General features: G+C 34.1%; 1 non-coding gene across 1 annotated transcript; it reads right to left on the bottom strand.

Annotated features, from left to right (window-relative positions):
* Positions 1-20,451: 20,451 nt before the first annotated feature.
* LOC125611846 lies at positions 20,452-20,665 on the bottom strand. The gene has a single exon (XR_007342089.1). It is a non-coding gene; the product is annotated as a small nucleolar RNA U3 (small nucleolar RNA).
* Between the last annotated feature and the right edge of the window lie 647 nt (positions 20,666-21,312).

Raw genomic sequence — 21,312 nt, 5'->3', positions numbered from 1 at the left:
CTAGCAATCAAGACAAAATATATAATCTTGAAAACAAATTTGACCATGGAGAAAAGATGTTAAGAGACAGTGAACAGAATGTGCAACAAATATGGGATAATTTGAAAGGAACAAATTTAGAATATACTGGGATAGATGAGTCTTTGGAAATACAAACAAAAGGAATACACTATCTTTTCAATGAAATAATATCAGAAAAATTTTCAAACATAAAGAGTGAAATGGAAAGTCACATACAGGATACTTACAAACCCCCAAATATACAAAATTACAACAGATTTTTTAAAAAGCACTTTATTATGAAAATGTCTAGCATACAGAATAAGGATAAAAGTTTACAGGCTGGCAGAGAAAAACAGCAGGTGAAATTTAGAGGGAAACCAATCCAGATTTCATCTAATCTTTCAACCCAGACCCTCAAAACTAGGAGGTCCTGGAAAAATATAAACTGAGATCTGAAAGAAAAAGGATGCCAACCAAGGATACTATACCCAGCAAAATTAAGCTTCAGAATAGATGACTAAATAAAAACCTTTGGAGATTAAAAAAAAAAGTTAAAATAATTCACAATTAGAAAACTTGTACTACAAAACATACTTAATAAGTTGTTTCATGAAGAAAAAAATGAAAAATAAAAGTTAAAACGAGCAAAGGGAGAAAATACACTAAAAAAAACAAAACAAAACAAACAAAAAACAGTGAACCAATAGAGAGACTAATTCAAAATAAAAAACAGAAATAAATCAAAATGTCAGGGAATAAAAGCCATATCTGAAAATAATATTGAGTATGAATGGACAAAATTGATCAAAAGACATATACTGACAGACTAGATTGAAAAACAAGACCCAACAATATGCTGTCTCAAGAGACTCAAATTCACAAGGATCTCATAAATAAGCAGTGCTATCTATACTCATATCAGATAAGATGGACTTCAAACCAAAGTTGATCAGAAGGAACAAAGAAGGACATTTTATAATTCTTAAGGAAATCATACATCAACAAGAAATAGTAATCATAAATATTTATGCCTTAAATAATGGAGCATATACACACATCAAACAATTCTCAACTTTAAGAATAAAATACTGCACAACACAAGATACTGTGTGATTTTATTGAACCTCACTCATGACTGGAAGTGGGTCATAAACATCAGTTAAGACAAGTGAGAGGTGGGTCAGAGCTGTGGTTGTAATAAGTGTGTTGCTCCAAAGTTTCTATCAATGCTTAATCCTCAATGAAATGATGCTGTGCGGTGGGCCTTGAGGAGGTGGTTAGGCCATGAGGATTTAACCCCAGGGATGGGATGAGTACCTTAAGAGTGCTTCTCCTGCATGTGCATGGACCTGGTTCACTTCCCAGCAACTCCCATCCCTACAAACACACACATACACCATTACATTTGCCAAACTTGGTGTGTTGGCATATGGCAGCTTTTTTTTCCCCCCGCCCTTGGTACTAGGAATTGAATCCAGGTGTGCTTAACCACTGAGACACATCTCTGGACCATTTTTTATATTTTATTAGAGACAGGGTCTTGCTAATTGGCTAAGTTTCTTGCTAAGTTGCTGAGGCAGGCTTTGAACTTGTGATCCCCCTGTCTCAACCTGCTGAATTGCTGGGATTAAAGGCATGTGCCACCATGCATGCCTGGGGGCAGTGTTTTAATGTGCTTTTCCATCACAGAGGCCAAGACGCTTGACCAAAGCAACATAGAGAAGGAAACTGTTACCTGGGGATCATGTATTCATAGACCTCAGATCATAGATGGCCAACTTAATTGCTCTGGGACATTGGTGAGGCCACCCATCATGAGGAAAGAGCCCAGCAGAGGAAAGCTGCTCAACTGAGGGCAATAAACTGGCAGAGCACCTTCATGCTGAGGCCTTCTGTCAAGTAGCCCCAAAACTGTGCTCCCCATTCATACAGCCGAAACTCACTTTCCCATCTTTGGTTACAAATGCCTGTTCTCTCTTACACCTCCTTCAGTTCACCACTTCCTAAGGCCTCTTCTTGCCTATTGGTCTCAAGTGCAGCCAAAAGAGGATGGGTGTTTGAGTCAGTGCATGGCCATGTGTAGCAGTCCAGAAACCCAGAAGGGACAACCATCTTCACAGACCATGAACAGAAGTAGGCCTCATTGTGCTTAGTGAAAACAAGATGGTGGCCTTGGAGCCACTGTGCATAGTTGCCCAGGTGACCCAGTGTATCCATCAACAGAGTTTGCTCAAAGTAAAAAATGGAGATTAGAAAGGTTATTTTGTTTTTGTTGCTGCTGCTGCTACTTTTAATGAGTAGAGCTTCAGTAACCTATGAGATGGTCTAGCATTAATGTCATCACAGATCTCACATTAGAGGATGGATGGAGCACGGCAGTGAAAATAAATATGGCTCAACTTTCCAAATGTGGTGAAAGACATGAAACTATAGACTAAAACAGATTAGCAAACCTCAGTAGGAGAAACTCAATGAAATCCATACGCAGGCACACACAGAGCCCTAAAAACTCCAGATGGAGTAAAACACTTTCCTTCAACCAGAAGAAAATGATAACTTATTAGTAGACATGGAAACATTGAAATGACTGTCAGAAACTATGCAAGACAGAATTCAGTAAAAAGAGCATTTTTGAAGTGCCCCAAAGGAAAATATAGTAAAAGTCAAGATTTGGTACCTAGAAAATATTTTTTCAGGAAGAAAAGTAAAATAAATATAATTTCATAGAGAAAAGGCTAGAAGATTAGGAAGAGGTGATCAGACAGACATATGATTGTACAGATTGATATAAAATAATTACAGGACCAAATTCAACATCTAATGATAAAATCTCTCAGGTATGTAAGTCCAGGGAGTGTTATGGAGTAAATTATAACCCTTGAAAACAGGGTAGAAGGTTCAAAACTCAACACTTAAGTTATTTTTTTAAAAAATTTGTTTGTGTATTTGTTTGTTTCTCTTCTTTTCTTTTTTTTTTCTTTTTTCTTCCAGAAATGGCATTATTATGGTGTGATGACCTAAGATGAGGTCTTTAGGTGATAGGTTGAACTCATGGTTCAGTCTGTCTTATATCCTTATAAGGAGAGCAGGGTGGACTCTTGGTTTGGTATGACTTGCTTTCTTATAAGGAGAGCAGGGCAAGTTTTGATTCAGTGTGACTTATGTCTCTTGTGTTCTATGAATGTTTGTGGTGAAACATTCTAATTCTTGTACCTCTCATTTTGGATATGTCCTATAGGTATTTTTTATGGTACCTACTGAGGTTTCCATTTAATATAAGAATGGGACTCCATTCTGATGCAAATCTGCAGCAGGACAACTTCAGTAGTGTAGAAAATTTTGCTGCTGTGTCTCTCCATCCCCACCCCCTCAGCTGCTGATGTCAAATGTTACATGAGAGGAAACTGTGTGTTTAATACTATACAACACAGATGGGGTTTTCTTCTACATGACTCTCTTACATCTTGTAGAAAAGAGAATTTGCAATAGCTTTTATAATTGTCATGGATTGGCTTTACCAGAGATCTTTCTGCCTTCATGGAAATCTGAGATTCTAATCCTCTCAGACAAAGCACATCTAATGAGGACCAACTCCTGGGATTGTCTCTTGGGTGCTGTGGTTGGAATGTGTGTGTGTCTCTCCAAAGTTCCTGTTGACACTTCAGCCACAAAGTAATGACATTGAGAGGTGAGCCTTGAGGAGATGGTTAGACCATGACTTCAACTCCCCAGGGATGGAATGTGTACCTTAACTGTGCTTCTCCTTTGTGTGCAAGAACCTGATTTGTGTTCCAGCACTACCACCCATACACATACCTGCATGCGCACGCGCGCGCACACACATACACACACACACATAATTTCATTTGCCAAGCTTGGTGTAATGGTATATGGCAGTGGGTTTTTTTTTTTCCTTCTTGGTACTAAGGATTGAACCCAGGTGTGCTTAACCACTGAGAACATATCTCTAGACCTTTTAAAATATTTTATTAGAGGGTTTGCTGATTGGCTAAGTTCTTTGCTAAGTTGCAGAGGCAGGCTTTGAACTTGTGGTCCCCCGCCTCAGCCTTCTGAGCTTCTGGGATTACAAGCATGTGCCACTATGCATCACTGGACGGCAGTGTTTTATTGAGCTTTCATATCATGGTGGTCAAGACACCTGACAAGAGCAACTTAGAGGTGGAGACATTTACTTGGCCAATGTAATTGCTCTAGGACAAGACGAGGCAGCTCATCACGAGGAAAGAGCCCAGCAGAAAAAGCTGCTCACCTGAGGGCAGCAAACTGGCAGAGCCAGAGCCATATCCAGAGACAGAAAGAGGGTATGAAGAGGGTCTCAGGGACGAAGCACCCTTTTATAGCATGCCCAATAACCCACTTCCTTCAGCCAGCTGCCCACAGTAATCAGTCAGTCCATTCAGGGTAGGATGAAATGATAAGGTTACAGCTCTCCAGTTCCCATCATTTCACTTTTGAATATTCCTGCACTAGCACAGAAGCCTGTGCAGGGGACAGCTCATATCTGAATCATAACAGGTTATACTGCTCTCAACCCAGGATACTGGGGCAGGAAGATCACACATTGAAGCCAAACCTGAGCAACTTAGCAAGACACTATCTTTGTGAAACAAACAAACATGAAAAATAAAAAGGAAATTCAGGGAGCTAGAGCACTTTCCTCACATGCCTGAGGCCCTCAGTTTAATGCCCAGTGTGTTCAAAGAACACACAACACAAACTGAACAACAACAACAACAAAAACAGAGCCTCTTGAGAGAATGTGGTCAATACTTCTGCCCCTCCCATTATGTGAAGATACAGAAGTCACTTTGGCTCCTTAGGCTTACTGGTCTCCAGAATGGTGGGAAGTAGATTTCTATTGTTGATAATTTACCCAGTCTAAGGGGTTTTGTTAGCAGCAGCAGGAAGGGACACAGGTGTGTGGGAATGTCTCCATTTTTTACCCCAGTGGGAAAGACACTTTTGCTGGATTTTTCTAGGATTGTTGGCTTTTGTACTTGATCCCTCATCACTGTGAAAACATCAGCCCACTGTATTTTGGGTTCCAGGGTTTCTAGGAAGAAATGTGATGAGAACCTGTGGGGAAATGATGATGAATGCTCCCTCTTTCTCAACCCCATAGATGTTAATGTCTAGCTCTAGAGCAGAGTGTCTTAGGGAACAGAGCGATTTGTTATAGCATCCCAATGTGAGTGACGTGCTACCTCCCTTGGACATCAATCATTGTGAGTTGGAAGAAAGAGGAATTGAATACTTTGAGTGTAGATAATGATGTGGTCTTTAAAAGCTGAAAGTCATTACAGCTTTTCAGCCCCCAAGTGAAAAGACCATTGAAGCATCCTATCAGATTTCATTTCCTAACAGGTAAATATTAGTCTTCATAGCCCAGTGAAGCAAAAAGCTTATAATGTCCTTTCTTCCACTCATAATGAAAATCAAAAAGGTCTTAGAGGCCCCAAAGTGAGATTTCCCCTTGGGGCTGTGCCTAGGCATGGTGGAAATTCATTTGTAACAGGGCGAAATTTAATCCTTGTCTCTCACCCTGCACAAAACTCAACTCAAAGTGGATTAAGGATCTAGGCATTAGACTAGAGACCCTGTGCCTACTAGAAGAAAAGTGGGTCTGAATCTCCATCATGTCAGCTTTTGAACTGAATTCCTCAAGAAGACTCCTAAAGCATGTGAAGTTAAATCAAGAATCAATAAATGGAATTTTAACAACTCAAAAACATAACCCAGTCAATGAGCAAAGATACTGAACAGACAATTCATAGAAGAAATATGAATGATCAACAAATATATGAAAAAATATTAAACATCATTAGCAATTAGAGAAATGCAATTAAACAACACTGAGATTCCATCTCAATCTAGACAGAATGGCAATTATCAAGAATACAATTAACAATAAATTTTGGCAACAACTTTGGGAAAAAGGTATACTCATACATTGCTTGTGGGACTCCAAATTGGTGTAATCCCTCTGGAAAGCCTTATGGAGATTTCTCAGGAACCTTGGAATGAAATCCCCATTTGACTTAGTTATCCCTTGTCCAAAGATCTTTAAATCAGCATACTATATTGATCAGTCCACATCAATGTTCATAATAGTTCAAATCATAATAGCTGAGCTATAGAATCAACATAGGTGCCCTTCAACCAATAAATAGATGAAGAAAATGCAGCACATGTACACATTGGAATATGACTCAGTCATAAACCAGAATGAAATTATGACCTTTGCAGGTAAATGGATGGAAGTGAAGACTATCATGCTAAGTCAAATAAGCCAGAATCAGAAAACAAAAGACGAAAGTACTCTCTGATATGTGATGCTTATTTACAACAGCAGGGGGTAGAGAGGAGTGAAGGTTCACCCAATTGGACAGGGGGAATGGGAAAGACAGTAGAATAAATTAAACATAACTTTCTTATGTTTATATATGACCAGTGTAACTCCATATCATGTATAACCACAAGAATGGGGAGTTATACTCCATGCATGTATGATATGTCAAAATATATTCTACTGTCTTGTATAACTAAAAAGAACAAATGAAAAGAAAGAAAAATAATCCTACATTATTTTCTATAATATGTAAACTTGAAAGCTTCAGTTATTCCCAGCTCAATTATAATTTCTTAAATGCTGCAGACATAAAAGTTTACATAGTTTTGCCATTATTCCTCCCCAGATGTACATTAAAATGCTCAGTTTTTCTCTAGCAATTTGCTAATAATATATAACACTATGTGACCTTTTTGTTAAATATTTTGATCATTTCTACCTATCTCCTCAGGATCACACTCAGAATAATGTAATGATTTATATGCAAAGCACTGTGCATCTGCCTAAAGCAGTTTAGCAAATGTCAAATGTTTACTAATAGGACACCACTCTTCCTGTATCTTGACAGAAAAAAAAAATCATGGAATGAGGAAGTACATGTGGCCATTTTGCTCTTGAAGCTTGAAGAAGTCCCATTTGTAACTGCTTTATGTGCTTTTAATATGAAAATGTGTGGTCTTATAGAACACACAAGAATTCTGGTAACTTTCCAAAATGGTCATATTTTGAATAATCAACATCACTGGAACTTTCCCAACAAAAAATTATTATGAGTACAATGGTTTCTTTAGAAAGAAGCAATTTGGGGTGGCATAGAGCTTCTTCAGTGACAAATACAAAGCCTTCAGAATGCAAATAAATAAATTTCAGAATCCTAGTGACTCAAGGGATATTGGGTGAGATTTATTTTGATGACAAGAGAAGATAATTAAAGTGTTCTCTACTTTATGAACATAGTTTAAAAAAACTAAATTATATTTACCTGAGTATGTGTTAATTCATCTTTCTGTTACTATGAGAAAATAACTGAGACAAATCAACTTATAATAAAGAAATATTTATTTGATAACAGTTTCAGAGGTTTCACTCCATGATCACTTGACTATGTTAATTTGGAATCATGGTAAAGCTAAACATCTTGGTAGAAACATGTGGTAGAGCAGAGCTTCTCACCTCATAGCAGCTGGGAAGCATTGAGAGAGAGAGACAAGGTCTTCAATTTCTTAAATTCTTCTACTAGGTCCTACCTCCTAAGGTTCATCTATCTCCCAACATTGCATCAACTGGGGCCAACATTTCAGCACATGGCTTTGGCAAACATTTAAGATCCAAATCATAACCATTGATAAAGAGAAAAATTAAAGAAACAAAAGCCTATTGTGTGGATATGAAGCAGTGTTATTAGTTTTAAATTAGGCAGGAAAGGGGTGTGGGAAGCAAGAGGCATTTAGACTATGTCTAACTCATATTTCTAAGTCCCAGTTACTGAATCCAAATAATTTCCAAGTCTTTCTAACTGAGAGAGAGAAGGATGATGTGACCTATGTATGCTTAAAAAGCCTTTGATAAATACAGAATCTGAAACTATATTTAAACAATCATATGTCAGCTATCAGTGAAATTTCTCTTAGAAAAGTAAGCTAGAGTCAATTTTATTAATAAGATTTACCCAATTATACATTATTATAAAGGACAAAAATTATGTTGGATGGGATGTAAAACCTATTTATCAGTATTTTTTAGTATGATCAGAATTAAATTAACTAAGAGACCATTCTTGATATTATGATAAATATTCCATTATTTTGAACACTGGTCATGGTCTAGGGATGCATTGTCTCTCTCCACACCAATATTTAATAGCAAACTAAAAGTGGAAGTGGGGTGAGATGATATTACTTTGGTGTCTCTTTTATTCCCAGAAATAAAGGGGCTCTGAGGAGATGCACGTCAAAGGCTTACATGATTTGTAGATTTTCTTTTTAAAGTCAGGCATATTTAGTTAACTTTTTAAGTCCAGATTGAGATGACTGCTTTATTCTGTCAGACATGGTACAGAAACTTTGTTTTTAGAGGTTTCAGAATGTTACCTTACATAAGATGTTGAAATCAGAGCTATAAAGAAATCCAGGTCCTTATTCATAAATTAAATTTACTGTCTTATAATCAATACAAATGAATTATTGTAAACATTTAAATAAATGCATACCCTGAAGAATATGTTATAATTTAGCCATCTTGAAGACATTCATTATCACTTTTGTTAGATTTAAATGTTAAACTTCTGCCAATATGCAATGAAAATCACATCAAAATCATTCAATAATGGCTGGAAAACTAATTAATGGTAACTCTGTTCTCCAAATAAACAATAAAATCTTCTTGGTAAGTACATACATATTCTTAAAGAAGTCATGATTCATCTGATCCTGGAACAAATCTGATAAGCCCGACAAATGCAAAAAAAAAAAATCAGGTATTAATAAATAAGAATATGTTAACCCATATTTTATATGAATATATACAATGCCAAAGCTACCATGTTTAAAACTGGAAATAGTAAAAACATCACCAATACCCTAGGCCCTGAAGTCAAAGTACCCATTGTTTTTATTACTCTTTAACACAATAATGAAAGTACTAGCAAGTGCACTTAGACAAGAAGAGTAAGAAGTTAACCCTTGGAAAGGTAGAAGCTAAACTACCTTAATTAGAACAAAATTATGCATTTTGGAAAACCAAAGAAAAATGGTGCTAAAATGTAAAACTATTTATTACTTTAAAGGCCAATTATATATTTATTTTCAGAAAATAAATCTGAAAACAATACAAAATAAATCTCATTATAAATAACAATAAAAATAGGAACTACTAGAAAAATTCAATTATAAATAGTGCTTCTCATGAAATACAGACATGATTTTTTTTAACAGATATTTTGATTTTCAGAGGTAAAGCTTTACATTTTGACTGGAAATTGGAAAATTTTGAGCAAGTATGTGCCCATGTTTATGAACTGGAGAGGAATCCATGTTCTGTTTCTCCCATTTTCCTTCTTGGTAGTTAAAGTTTGTGACTTTGGACTTGATTTTCCTTTGCCTTTCTAGTCTGCATTCAATTTATTCAAACTTATATCTCACAAATCCCTGCAGTCACCTTAAACTTGTGTTTGGAACAAGACAGGATATAAATAAATAAACAGTAAAAGTCTGTGATAGAAATATAGAACATGGTTTAGATTAGGAAAAATAGCATCTCTTTGGTATCCTCGAACTTATATAAATACTAGGAAGCTTTTAGGTACATATATAATACAGTCTGTGCATTAATCCCAATCATTCCCTAAAACACAAACAAAAAGCACTCAGTTCTATAACTGAAGTTCTTTAACATCTGCCTGGTGCTTTGCCATTAGGTCAGCTTGCTCTCTGTTTCGGTAGAATTGATTTTGTGATCAAAGTTCTTCCTCAAATTTCAAACTCTCCTGATATCCAAGCCTTTTTAGTTTTCTGCTGATAAAAAAATTCAATATAAATAAATGCAAAAAAATAAGTCAATCAGAGTTGTCAAACACAAACTGTGATATGGATATTCTAAATATGTTATTTTTTTGACCAATTTATTTCTTAAAGCAGTTCAAAGAGGTTTTGCATTTTTTACTATTTTTACAGACAAACAATTCCAGGCATTGAGAAGTTAAGTTGTGAAATCAGTTAGTAATGAAATAGGATTTAAAAAGAAGTAGTTTGATACTAGAGCTTATACTTCTATCCATCATATTATAGTGCCTAATCAAAGATAAATTATAAGAAATTACTATGGGAAGATATTTTAAATGAATATGAAAACTGAATGATGCAATACATATTAAACTCTACAGGTTTATTGCCCTAACAAATACAAGAGAGACTCAGCATGCTGTAAAATAAAATTCCAATTAATTAATGGATATGTCATTAGGAATTAAGAGCTCCATTCTTTATTTGTTAAGCATTTATTGTGCTTCAATAATTTTTTAAGTCATTGGGACCAATGGATCTTTTGATATATTAAATAGTCCTAAAACATGTACATTATTATCTTCATATTTAGAAATGAAAAACTTGAGGCTAAGGGTGGTTCAATGGGCATTTTTTCCCTTAAGAGAGGCTATATGAATTTTCTTACAGACTTGTTACCTCTTAACTAAAATCACAATGTATCTTTTCCCCCTTATCTAACAGGAAAAAGAAGAATACTATGAAAATCTGTTAAGGCTAACTACTATTTTCAAATAAGTCTCAAAAATTACATGTTTTTTTTTTCCTCCTCAAAGAACAAACAAAAATTTACATTGGAGCTGTAAGTAAAACATGTTGTACTTGCAAAGACACTGTGACCCATCTTTGTGTCAGCTTTCAAAACATCTGAGAAATAAACACATACACACAGGAGGTTTGTCTGGCTGGTGATTTCAGAGGTTTCAGACCCTTCTTGACCCTGTCACTTTGGGTCTGTGGGGCACAGTACATTAGAGCAGCAGTGTATGGTGGAGGAGGCCTGCCATCCTCACGGCCACCAGGAAGCAAGGAGAAAATAGAAAGGAGTCAGGTGTCCCAATATCCCCTTCGAGAGCACCCCCTCAATGACCTGCCTTGCTTCAATTAAGCCTCACCTTCTAAAGGTTCCACCACCTCCCAGTACAGCCATAGCCTGGGCATCAGGCTCTGACACCTGGGCCTTTCGGAGAAATTCAAGACCCAAACTATAGCAACCTACATTTAAGAATGTTTTTGGAGAGGTTTCTAAAAATGTATGCTAAATATCCAAAGGATACCAAAGTAAAGCCAACTAAATCTTTTCACATGAAAAACAACAAAGATTAGGGTCACCTCTGCCTATTGTCATATTTAGAGAGAGAATCTATATGTATTCAGAGCAGCCCCTCACACTGGGCTTAAGTGAAACCTGTGTTCAATCATTTTATAATTTAAAATTCGAAATCTGATCGGATTTATGAAAAAAAAATATATATATAATATTCCCATCCTTTAGGTTTAAAACCAGTGTTGCGATATTTATTTATTTATTTTTTAAAGTCAGGAATGGTTCTTACTAAAAACAAATTAAATTTAATCAGTCAAGGAAATCTTCCCTGTTTTACCAAGTGCCCAAAGCACATATCAACATGTCAGGCTGATATATGGCTGAATCTAGTTTCTAAAGCTAGATTTAACCACACTTAGCCTCAAGTTTTTCATTTCTGAATATGAAGATAATAATATTTGTGTTTTAGGACTATTTAATATATCAAAAATTCCATTGGTCCTAATGACTTTGAAAATTATTGAAGCACAATAAATGCTTAACAAATAATGAATAAAGCTCTTAATTCCTAATGATATATCCATAAAAATGACACATTTTAAATAAGCATATACCATTAAAGTACAACATCTTTGCCTGAATTTTATAACTTTATATTTTTTCCTGATTATCTTCAACATAGTCCATTATGTTTTTATGCCCAAAATCATTGCAATCTTCTCATAAATAAAAATAATAAGCATATTGTTATGAAGTTTGAATTAATGAAACTCAAAATTCCTGTGCTTTATAGTTTTCATTTTTATGCTTAAGAAATATTTATTTTCCAAGGTAATATCATGCCCTTTCTGATGTAATACCCCCCTTTTAAGGTGGGATCTTTCACCTTGACATGGATCAATGGGTGTGTTTCATTGTTTCCTTTTTTTATGTGAAAATTTAGAGCAAGTATGGTTTAAAGTTACAGTTCTCTCTTCAACTTCCAAATGATATTTCCCACTTTTATCAAAGAGTTTTGATAATATTATCAGTCAGGGCCAACTGACTGATGATAGAAAACAATAATAATCTGGTAGATAATGGAAAGACAGTTGAGATGCACATTGCACAAGGCTTATATAAAAGAGTATTTCTCCAACTATACAGGAATTGACAGTAGGCAGGACTAGATGATCCTTGCTATCTGTCAGGATCTCCTCTTCTCCCTCTTCCCTCTCTTACCCTACTCCCATTCTTCTTTCTCCTCCTTCTTTTAATAGTTTGTGCCTCTTAGAAGAATGAATATGTTGAGGACATTTCCTGGATACAATTAGAGCAAGCCAATTCTATTTCTGCTACCATAATTTTGACTTACACTACCATTTTTTTTCCTTTGCATAATTGAAGACAGCATTGTAGGTGGGAGGGAATTAAAACAAAATTTACCATAATTAACACTTTATGAGAAATGAGAAAATGTGCATCAAAACTGAAGCTGTGTGCCATGCTAAGCAGAGTCCTGAAGGACTAGTCTTTACTCCACTGGTTGCTGGATAATGGATTTTTTCCTATGTGGAGACAACTGTGGTAGTCCCAGGATGGGTGAGAAATTGAGCATTAGCTATTTACTAACCTGTATAAAACTAGTATGTCTATTTCAATGATATAGATGCTAGTATTATTTCAGAGTACCTGGATATCAGTTTTAGAAATAAGAAAGTATTAATTATTGAGAACTCAAAAGTTTTATTTTGAACTTTTACTCAACCTACAGATTTAAAATCTAATTAATAAAGCCAGGTTAATACAGGACTTCCCAGCTAGAGATTTGCCTTTTCACCAACAAATACCATGAATTATTCACTTCTTAAGTTTCCAGTGCAAAGAAGAAAAAGATGCAGATTTTCTTTCATACCACTTCAAATATATTTTTCTCAGCCAAACACTTGGCAAAAGTTTCTATTTTTGTTGTTGTCTGTGTTGTTCGTATAATAAATTGATTAATCATTTTATAGTTTCGGCAACTTTGGTCCACAGAATTGTAAGCAAATTAAATACCATAATGCCAACAAATATTTTCTCTGTGAAACAAATCTTTGTTTGTACATAAGATAGACTGAAAAGGCAAGGAAGAAGGAAGTGTAGCCTCACCAAAATTACTGGTGTTCTGTCTGAAACACATTCATGAGCTGGTTGATCTACAAGCAGATATTTTTATGATTTTTCTATTCTGTCTCGATGAAAAGTGTAAAACAGGTATATTAGGATAGTGATTTTTATTCAGGCTTCTATTATGCAATGGGTGCTGCCTGAGTTGAAAATGGATCATTGTTAGTTGTGTTTGTCACATTTCATAAAGATCTGAACCTTAAGTAGACTTTCTTTTGAACAACTTGCTTTGTAAAACCAGTAAAATAAATCTTATTCTTATTTCCAATAATTGGCCAAACTATCTTCCTTAAGTGAATAAATGAGATTGCTGTTTCTTTGCAACTTCTAAAATCTTACTAGTAGTCAAATAATGAATTTCTTCTCCCTTAAACTGTGGCTTCTAATAAAATTCCTGATTTAGTATACTCAACCCAGAAGAAACTCTTTTATCTTTTCGAATGTTGTCTGTAAATTTTCTTCTTACTTCTGAACTACTGTTTTTATTTCCTTGTTCTCTCTTTTTTAAAAAGAACACTGCTTATGTGGCTTTATTATATTTTGTTAACATTTCAACTTAGTTCTTTATATTTTCAAAGGTCCTTGCACTACTTACCTAGCATTCCTGTGTATATAAGCAAATGTACATGTATATGTTCATGTATATGCATGTGTGTTATTACATGTGCATATATAACACATCTAACTTATATTTTATATTAAATATCTTATGTAATATATGGCATATCATATATGCTTGTATATTACAGACAGACATGAACATACACATTTAGGCAAAGACATGAATATTGAGGGTTGTAAGTTTTGTTTCATTTTTACATCCATAAGAATGGAGTCCTAATTAGAATAAGATATATTCCTTGCTTCTATGATCATATCAAAATAAACTCTACTGTCATGTATAACTAAAAAAAACAATAAAATTTAAAAAATGTATGTCAAATCAAAATTTATTCATTTAAAATATAAATTTGAACGTTTCAATGATACCTTGCTCTTTAACATATATCTTGTCAAAGTGTATTATAATTAATAATATGATTTACATAAATTTATTGTTATACTATATAATTTATATTTAAATAATTTATATTATTAATAATATAATTTATAAGTTAAGCACTCATTTTATTATGTATGGCTTTACTTATAACATTTCTGCATGGAAAATGGAGTCAATATCCTTAGCATCATTTTATATATGTGCATATGGGAAAATAAAATTGTTAACTGTTCTATAGTCCACCCAAAGTTTGATGTCTGCACAGAGTACAAGTTATGTAGCTTTCAGTGTCTACCAATACCTCATACAATAACTATAGTCATAGAAACAGGATTTCTGATAAGCTATGTGGACATGGAGATCAACCAAACCACAATGTATCAGTTCTGGAACAGTTATCATAGGTCAAAACTGAAACACTGTGAGCCGATTCTAGAACACACATCATAGATCACAGTCAGATTTGATTGGAATTCATTTGTTCTCATTTAATCCATTTAAAATGAACACACTCCTGAGGGCATCAACCTGTATCTATTCATATATTGGTCACAGAACTTCCTGAGTTTGTGATGAGTATGCATGCAAAGATTTCTGGCCCCCACCCCTTGCATGAATTCTACAATATAATAGCAAAAATAAAACAGAATGAAATTCCTAAAATTTAGGCTCTTAACTCATAGATAATTCAAATAGATAGGGAAAGAAAAAAATCATCTTTTTGTAACCAGTTTTAAAATGAAAAAAATATGGGCCTCATGTTCAAAAACCAAAATTCAACAAGCCAAACATTTATTATTTAAGGTACAGCTAAAACAATGAAATATTTATATACATAGCCTCTTAGGTTCACTGCATTTGTGAAGAATTCAAATAGGAACTGCTCCTAGCATCCAGTGGGAGTCTCAGATAGAATTCTCAGCTTTGTGAGAATAAAGGCATTTCTTTCAACAGAAGATAGAAGTCAAATTTGTATATTATAGGTCAGAGAGAATTTCAATTGGCCAAGAGAGAATGAAAGGGGGGCTCTCGTGACTTTAACTCACCAGAGAACTAAGGGTTCACCTGAAAATGTCTTTTTAGTATTACCTTTCCTGAAAATAGTTTGACTTGGTTGAGTCTATTTTATGGCTACAGGTCAGTGTCATTAATGAATATGAAAGCTTCTGAGGATGAGGTTGAGAGTTCCAAGACAGAAATCAGAATATCTTCTCTGTGGTTAGAGTCATTTCCAAAAGGTGAATCTATTTTACTAATTTGAAAGGGGTTACTGTGGAGACATGTATTCTTCCACTGTATAGAATGAAAGACATCAAATTAGAAAACTATTAGGGTCCTTCCTAATACTAACATGAGTGGCTTTTGGATTTCATTTATTATATGAAAAGGAAAAGGTGAGTTGAACAATGTTAAGAAGGAAAAAATAATATTGTACTTTTTTTGATTTCTCAAATTTTGGGGTCAGAAGCTCTCAGAAATGAGCATTTTTGTAAGGTAATAATGGAAGAATAGTTTAATCTTCTCGCTAGCAAATGCAATATTATTTAAACCACTGAACTGAACTACATCAGCTCATGAGGACATTATTTTGAATAAGTTAAACTAGTAAAGAGAATGTGAAGAAAGTTTTTATTTGAAACATCCTAATACCCTGAGCTTTCTGTAGGAAAAATGAAACTGACATAAAATTGCAGTTAATATGTTGATTTTTTTTCCAGAATAATAGACTTATTCAGAGAAAATTATAGCAGCATTGTCTGTGAAGGTCTCTAAACAAGAAAATCACATTTTGGCAAATTTGGAATCTATTCTTTGAAAAGAAATATATTAAAGAAACCATTTATTTAGTGCCTTACTACTTTTTGGAAGAATTTTTTTTTTTAGAATGAGAGATTATGTCTTGTGGGATTTGTTTTCATACATATATATTTATGTTTTAGTCCTGATTCATAATGTGCTGAATATTTCTTACAGAATTACTTTGGCATTAAATCTGATGATAATTTGAAAAACTATGATAAGACAATTTTATGTATTCTGTTTCTTGTTTCTGAGAATAATCAAGCACTTTATGAGTTTGAGTAAGTGATTTAAGGGGCTGAAGTTGTAGCTCAGTGGTAGAGCACTTGCCTAGCACATGTGAGACTCTGGGTTCGATTCTCAGAACCACATAAAAATAAATAAATAAAACAAAGGCATTGTATCCCTTTTTAACTAAGAAAAATATTTTTTTAAAGTGATTTAAAACTCTGAAGCATGTGAAAAAACATGATGTGGAAACTTCACTTAACATTTTGTCGTTGGTGTTGGTTCTTTGGTTTGTTTCTTTGAATTACTACTACTAGAAATGATGAAAGAAGGAATGTAGGAAAAGCAGCAGTTGCAATAATGTGGAGGAAGATTACAGGTTATTTCACTGGCCAAACAATGGGGTGTCCTTATTGGAAAGAGATGGATGGAAAACTCATTCACAGAATTGATTTACCAAAATTTCAGTAACAGCATGACAGACTCAAACAACACCAAGGTTCTTGAACCCCTGTTTAAGTCCCCATTCTGTTAAATCATAAATTGTTCCAAAGTTTTAAAAATTACCTATAATAATATTTTCAATTACCTGGTAGCAGGCAACACTAATAAAATATTTCTTGATACAAATACCAACTCCCCTGCTTGCAGTCAATTCTATATGTAAATGAAAAAGGTCGATGCCCACATAACATGATTTATACCATCATTATGTAAACATAATAGCTTATATGAGTACAGAATTAATTTATGAATAGTATGGAGGAGATTATTTATCAGATTACTTAGAGCAGAACCTTATGGAATATTATTCTAATAAGAGGGAAGATGAGTGTTGCTGAATCAAACACCTCTGGGAATTGCTCGCCATATCAGGTTCTGTCAGCCATACTTGTATATTAATACTTTAAGATATTCTCATGCATCATTCTTGGCACTTGAATTTTTATAGTCAAAAAATTGTTCATTTAGAGAAACATTGAAAATTAGGATTTTTTAAATGAAGTTAGAATAGATATAACATGGTACTAGAAAAAAAACTAAACTAGAACTACTTTGCAGTTTACTGCAAACTCACCTTAGATATTTACAAGTTGCTTGAACTCTTTAAAAAACATTTTTCTCTTATGAAAAACAGAGAAGGACTGGGGTTGTGGCTCAGTGGTAGAGTGCTTGCCTAGCATGTGTGAGGCACTGGGTTTGATTCTCAGCACCACATATAAATAAATAAAGTCCATTGACAAATAAAAGATATATTAAAAAAAACAGAGAAGATTATAATTCTTAACTTATCCATCTACTATTAAAATAATTAAGAAAATATAGAACACATGAGTGTATCTACATATCTATCTGTATATCTATATATGCATAAGAATTATAACATTACTTGCGATGTGTATGATACACATCAGTCATTATTAGATGGGCACTATTTCTAATTCTACTTCACAAATTACTAGAGTACAAATAACATTTTTCGGATTATACAACTAATAAATGACAGGACCTAGAGATACAACCAGTTTTATCCAACTCCAAGGTTGAAATATTTAATCTAGGTCATATTCCTTCCCACAAAGACTGAAAAAGTATGTGCTCAGTAAGAAAACAGGAAAAATGTGCTATAAATCATCCTTTGAACCATGTTTTCTTTGAGTAACATCAGAAAACCTGGTAAAGAATCTCTTGTCCTGACATGTTTGAAAATCTCTTTAAAGTAATAAATGGAGTAATGACTTAATTCTCAGTAACTAGAGAAAACAAAGTTTAAGTTTGGTGAAAAGTAATTAGTTACTACTAAAGTTCATAATATGAATACATATGCATTTATGAGTATATATAGTTTTGTGTATATTACATAAATATTTTAAAAATAGGCACACACACACATATATATATATATATATATATATTAACTTTTCATAGTTCAGGCGGTATGTGCTACAGATGTGAATCTGACTGCAAACATTTATGTAATTCATGTGTGGAGTAAAACGGGGGAACAGCTAAGGCCCTATCCTGGTCACCTATGTATGCCTCTGGTAAGCTAGGGCATTAAAATAAGAAGTGCATAAGACAAACTGAGGGTCACATATTCTCACTAGAATGCTTAAACCCAGATAACATTAATAAGATAAATCTTGTGAAAAATGGTGACAGGACTATTCAAAGGAGGTAAACAAATAAATCTTATTTATAGGAACACTATTTGAAGATAGCAGCATGATATTAGCATATGCCAAATTTTATATTTTAACAATATTGAATAATTTGGGCTGGGAAAATAATTCAATGAAAGACAAACATGGAAAGAATTAATCATTTTGAAAACCCACTATTCAGTAGCTGGTATACTTTATATTTACTAATATATAAGTATATAATCATAACTACTTTTGGAGACTATTATTGTTGTTTTAGGAGAAAGGGTCTTAAATAAATTAATTATCCACATCAAAATATTCAGAGATGCCAGAGTTGTTTCTAGCCTACTTAATTCAGACTTCTGGTCTTATTATAGAGGGTATGACAATTTGCTCATACATCAGATTAAGAATATCTGTAAAATAAAGAGTGGTTTCAATTACATACATTATGTAATTTCAATTATATATATTATAGTTTGAAACATAAATATTTGCCTAGCTTTATACAGACATGGTTTGGAATAGCAGAAAACGGAGGAATAAATTCTACCCAATCGTGAGAGTAAGAGAAGCTTTCACAAATGAAATCTGTCAGCCTGAAATCTAATTGCACCCAGTTCTTCTCTGTCATGAGCTATGTTGGTTTCCTGGGGCCATATTGGTGTTGGACTACCTAGAAATGACTCAGAAAATACTTCCTGGATGAACTCAAATTTATCAAATTTATAAATTTCTTTTTTCTTTTCTTTTTTTTTACCTTTATGACTGAGTTTTTAAAATTATTCTAATTTGTTATATATGAGAGCAGAATGCATTTCAATTCATATTACACATATAGAGCACAATTGTTTATATATCTGGTTGAACATAATGTAGAGTCACACCATTTGTGTCCTCATACATGTACTTAGAGTAATGATTTCCATCTCATTCCACTGCCTTTCCTACCCCCACGCCCCCTCCTTTACCTTCCCTCTGCTTTACCCTATCTAGAGTTTGTCTATTCCTCCCATGCTTCCCATCCCCATTATGAATCAGCATTATTATAGAAGAGAAAATATTACGTATTTTTTTTTTTTTTGGATTGGCTTACTTCACTTAGCATTATATTCTCCAACTCCATTCATTTACCTGCAAATGCCATGATTTATTCTTTTTTAAAATTAAATTATTTATTTATTCTAATTTGTTATACATGATGGCATAATGCAATTCACTTCATATTACACATACAGAGCACAATTTCTCTAGTCACTGATTGTAATAAAGTATTCGTATCTTCATATGTGTACTTAGGGTAATGACTTATAACTCATTCCACCATCATTTCTACCCCTTTGCCCCCTCCATTTCCCTCCCTCCCCTTTTCCCTAAAATTCCTCCATTCCTCCCATGCTCCCCTACCCCATCACCATTAGGAGTCAGCATACTCATATTAAAGAAAACATTCAGCCTTTGGTTTTGGGGGATTGGCTTGCTTCACTTAGCATTATATTCTCCAACTTCATCTATTTATCTGCAAATGCCATAATTTTATTCTCTTTTAATGCTGAGTAATGTTCCATTGTGTATATATACTAAAGTTTTCCTATTCATTCATCTACTGAAGGGCATCTAGGTTGAATCCATATTTTAGCTATTGTGAATTGTGCTGCTATAAACATTGATATGGCTGTGTCCCAGTAGTATGCTGCTTTTAAGTCCTTTGGGCATAAAACGAGGAGTGGGATAGCTGGGTCAAAAGGTGTTTTCATTCCAAGTTTTCCAAGGAATCTGCATACTGCTTTCCAGATTGACAGCACCAATTTGCAGTCCCACCAGCGATGTATGAGTGTGCCTTTTCCCCTTCATCTTCACCAACACTTATTTTTGTTTGTATTCTTGATAGCTGCCATTCAGACTGGAGTGAGTTGAAATCTTAGTTGTTTTTTTTTTGAATGGAAACCAATCAGACTGTGTTCTGTCCCTCTTCATCTCTAAAGAGAATTAAGAATGATCATCAATGGCAAAAGGCAGTTGCAGTACTGCAACATCTAGAACCAGCTTCACGCTCAGGAGAGAACACTCAACTCCTCCTCGTGGTTTCCAGTACTCTACACCATCAGAGATACTTCTCTAGTAACATACCATAGGAATGATCTCTGAAAGTATAGTCTTCCTAGAGTAATTTTTATTTGCATTTCTCTAATTGCTAGAGATGTTGAAATTTTTTTCATATGTTTGTTGATTGATTGTATATCATCTTCTGAGAAATATCTGTTCAGTTTCTTTGACCATTTATTGATTGGGTTTTTTTTTTTTTTGGTGTTAAGATATTTGAGTACTTTATATATCCCAGAGATTAATGCTCTATCTGATGTGCTTGTGGTAAAGATTTGTTCACATTCTGTAAGCTCTGTCTTCATCTCATTAGTTGTGTCTTTTGCTGAGAAGAAACTTTTCAGTTTGAATTCATACCATTTATTAATTCTTGATTTTATTTCTTGCACTATAGGAGTCTTATTAAGAAAGTTGTGGCCTAATTTGACATGATGGGCCTCCTCCTTGATATCCTTTGCAACCCATTGTTCATTCAATAGTATATTATTTAGTCTCCAGGTGTTGGAGTAGCTTTTATTTTTTATTTTATCATTGATTTCTAATTTCATTTCATTGTGGTCTGATAGAATGCAGGGTAGTATCTCTACTTTCTGTATTTACTAAGATTTGCATTATGGCATAACATATGGTCTATTTTAGAAAAGGATTCATGTGCTGCTGAGAGGAAAGTGTTTAACTCATTGATGGATATTATACTCTATATA

Source organism: Marmota marmota, unplaced genomic scaffold (assembly GCF_001458135.2).
Source record: "Marmota marmota marmota unplaced genomic scaffold, marMar, whole genome shotgun sequence".
Classification (NCBI taxonomy): domain Eukaryota; kingdom Metazoa; phylum Chordata; class Mammalia; order Rodentia; family Sciuridae; genus Marmota; species Marmota marmota.
Note: the sequence above shows the minus strand (reverse complement) of the source record. Positions and strands in the feature narration are given on the sequence as shown.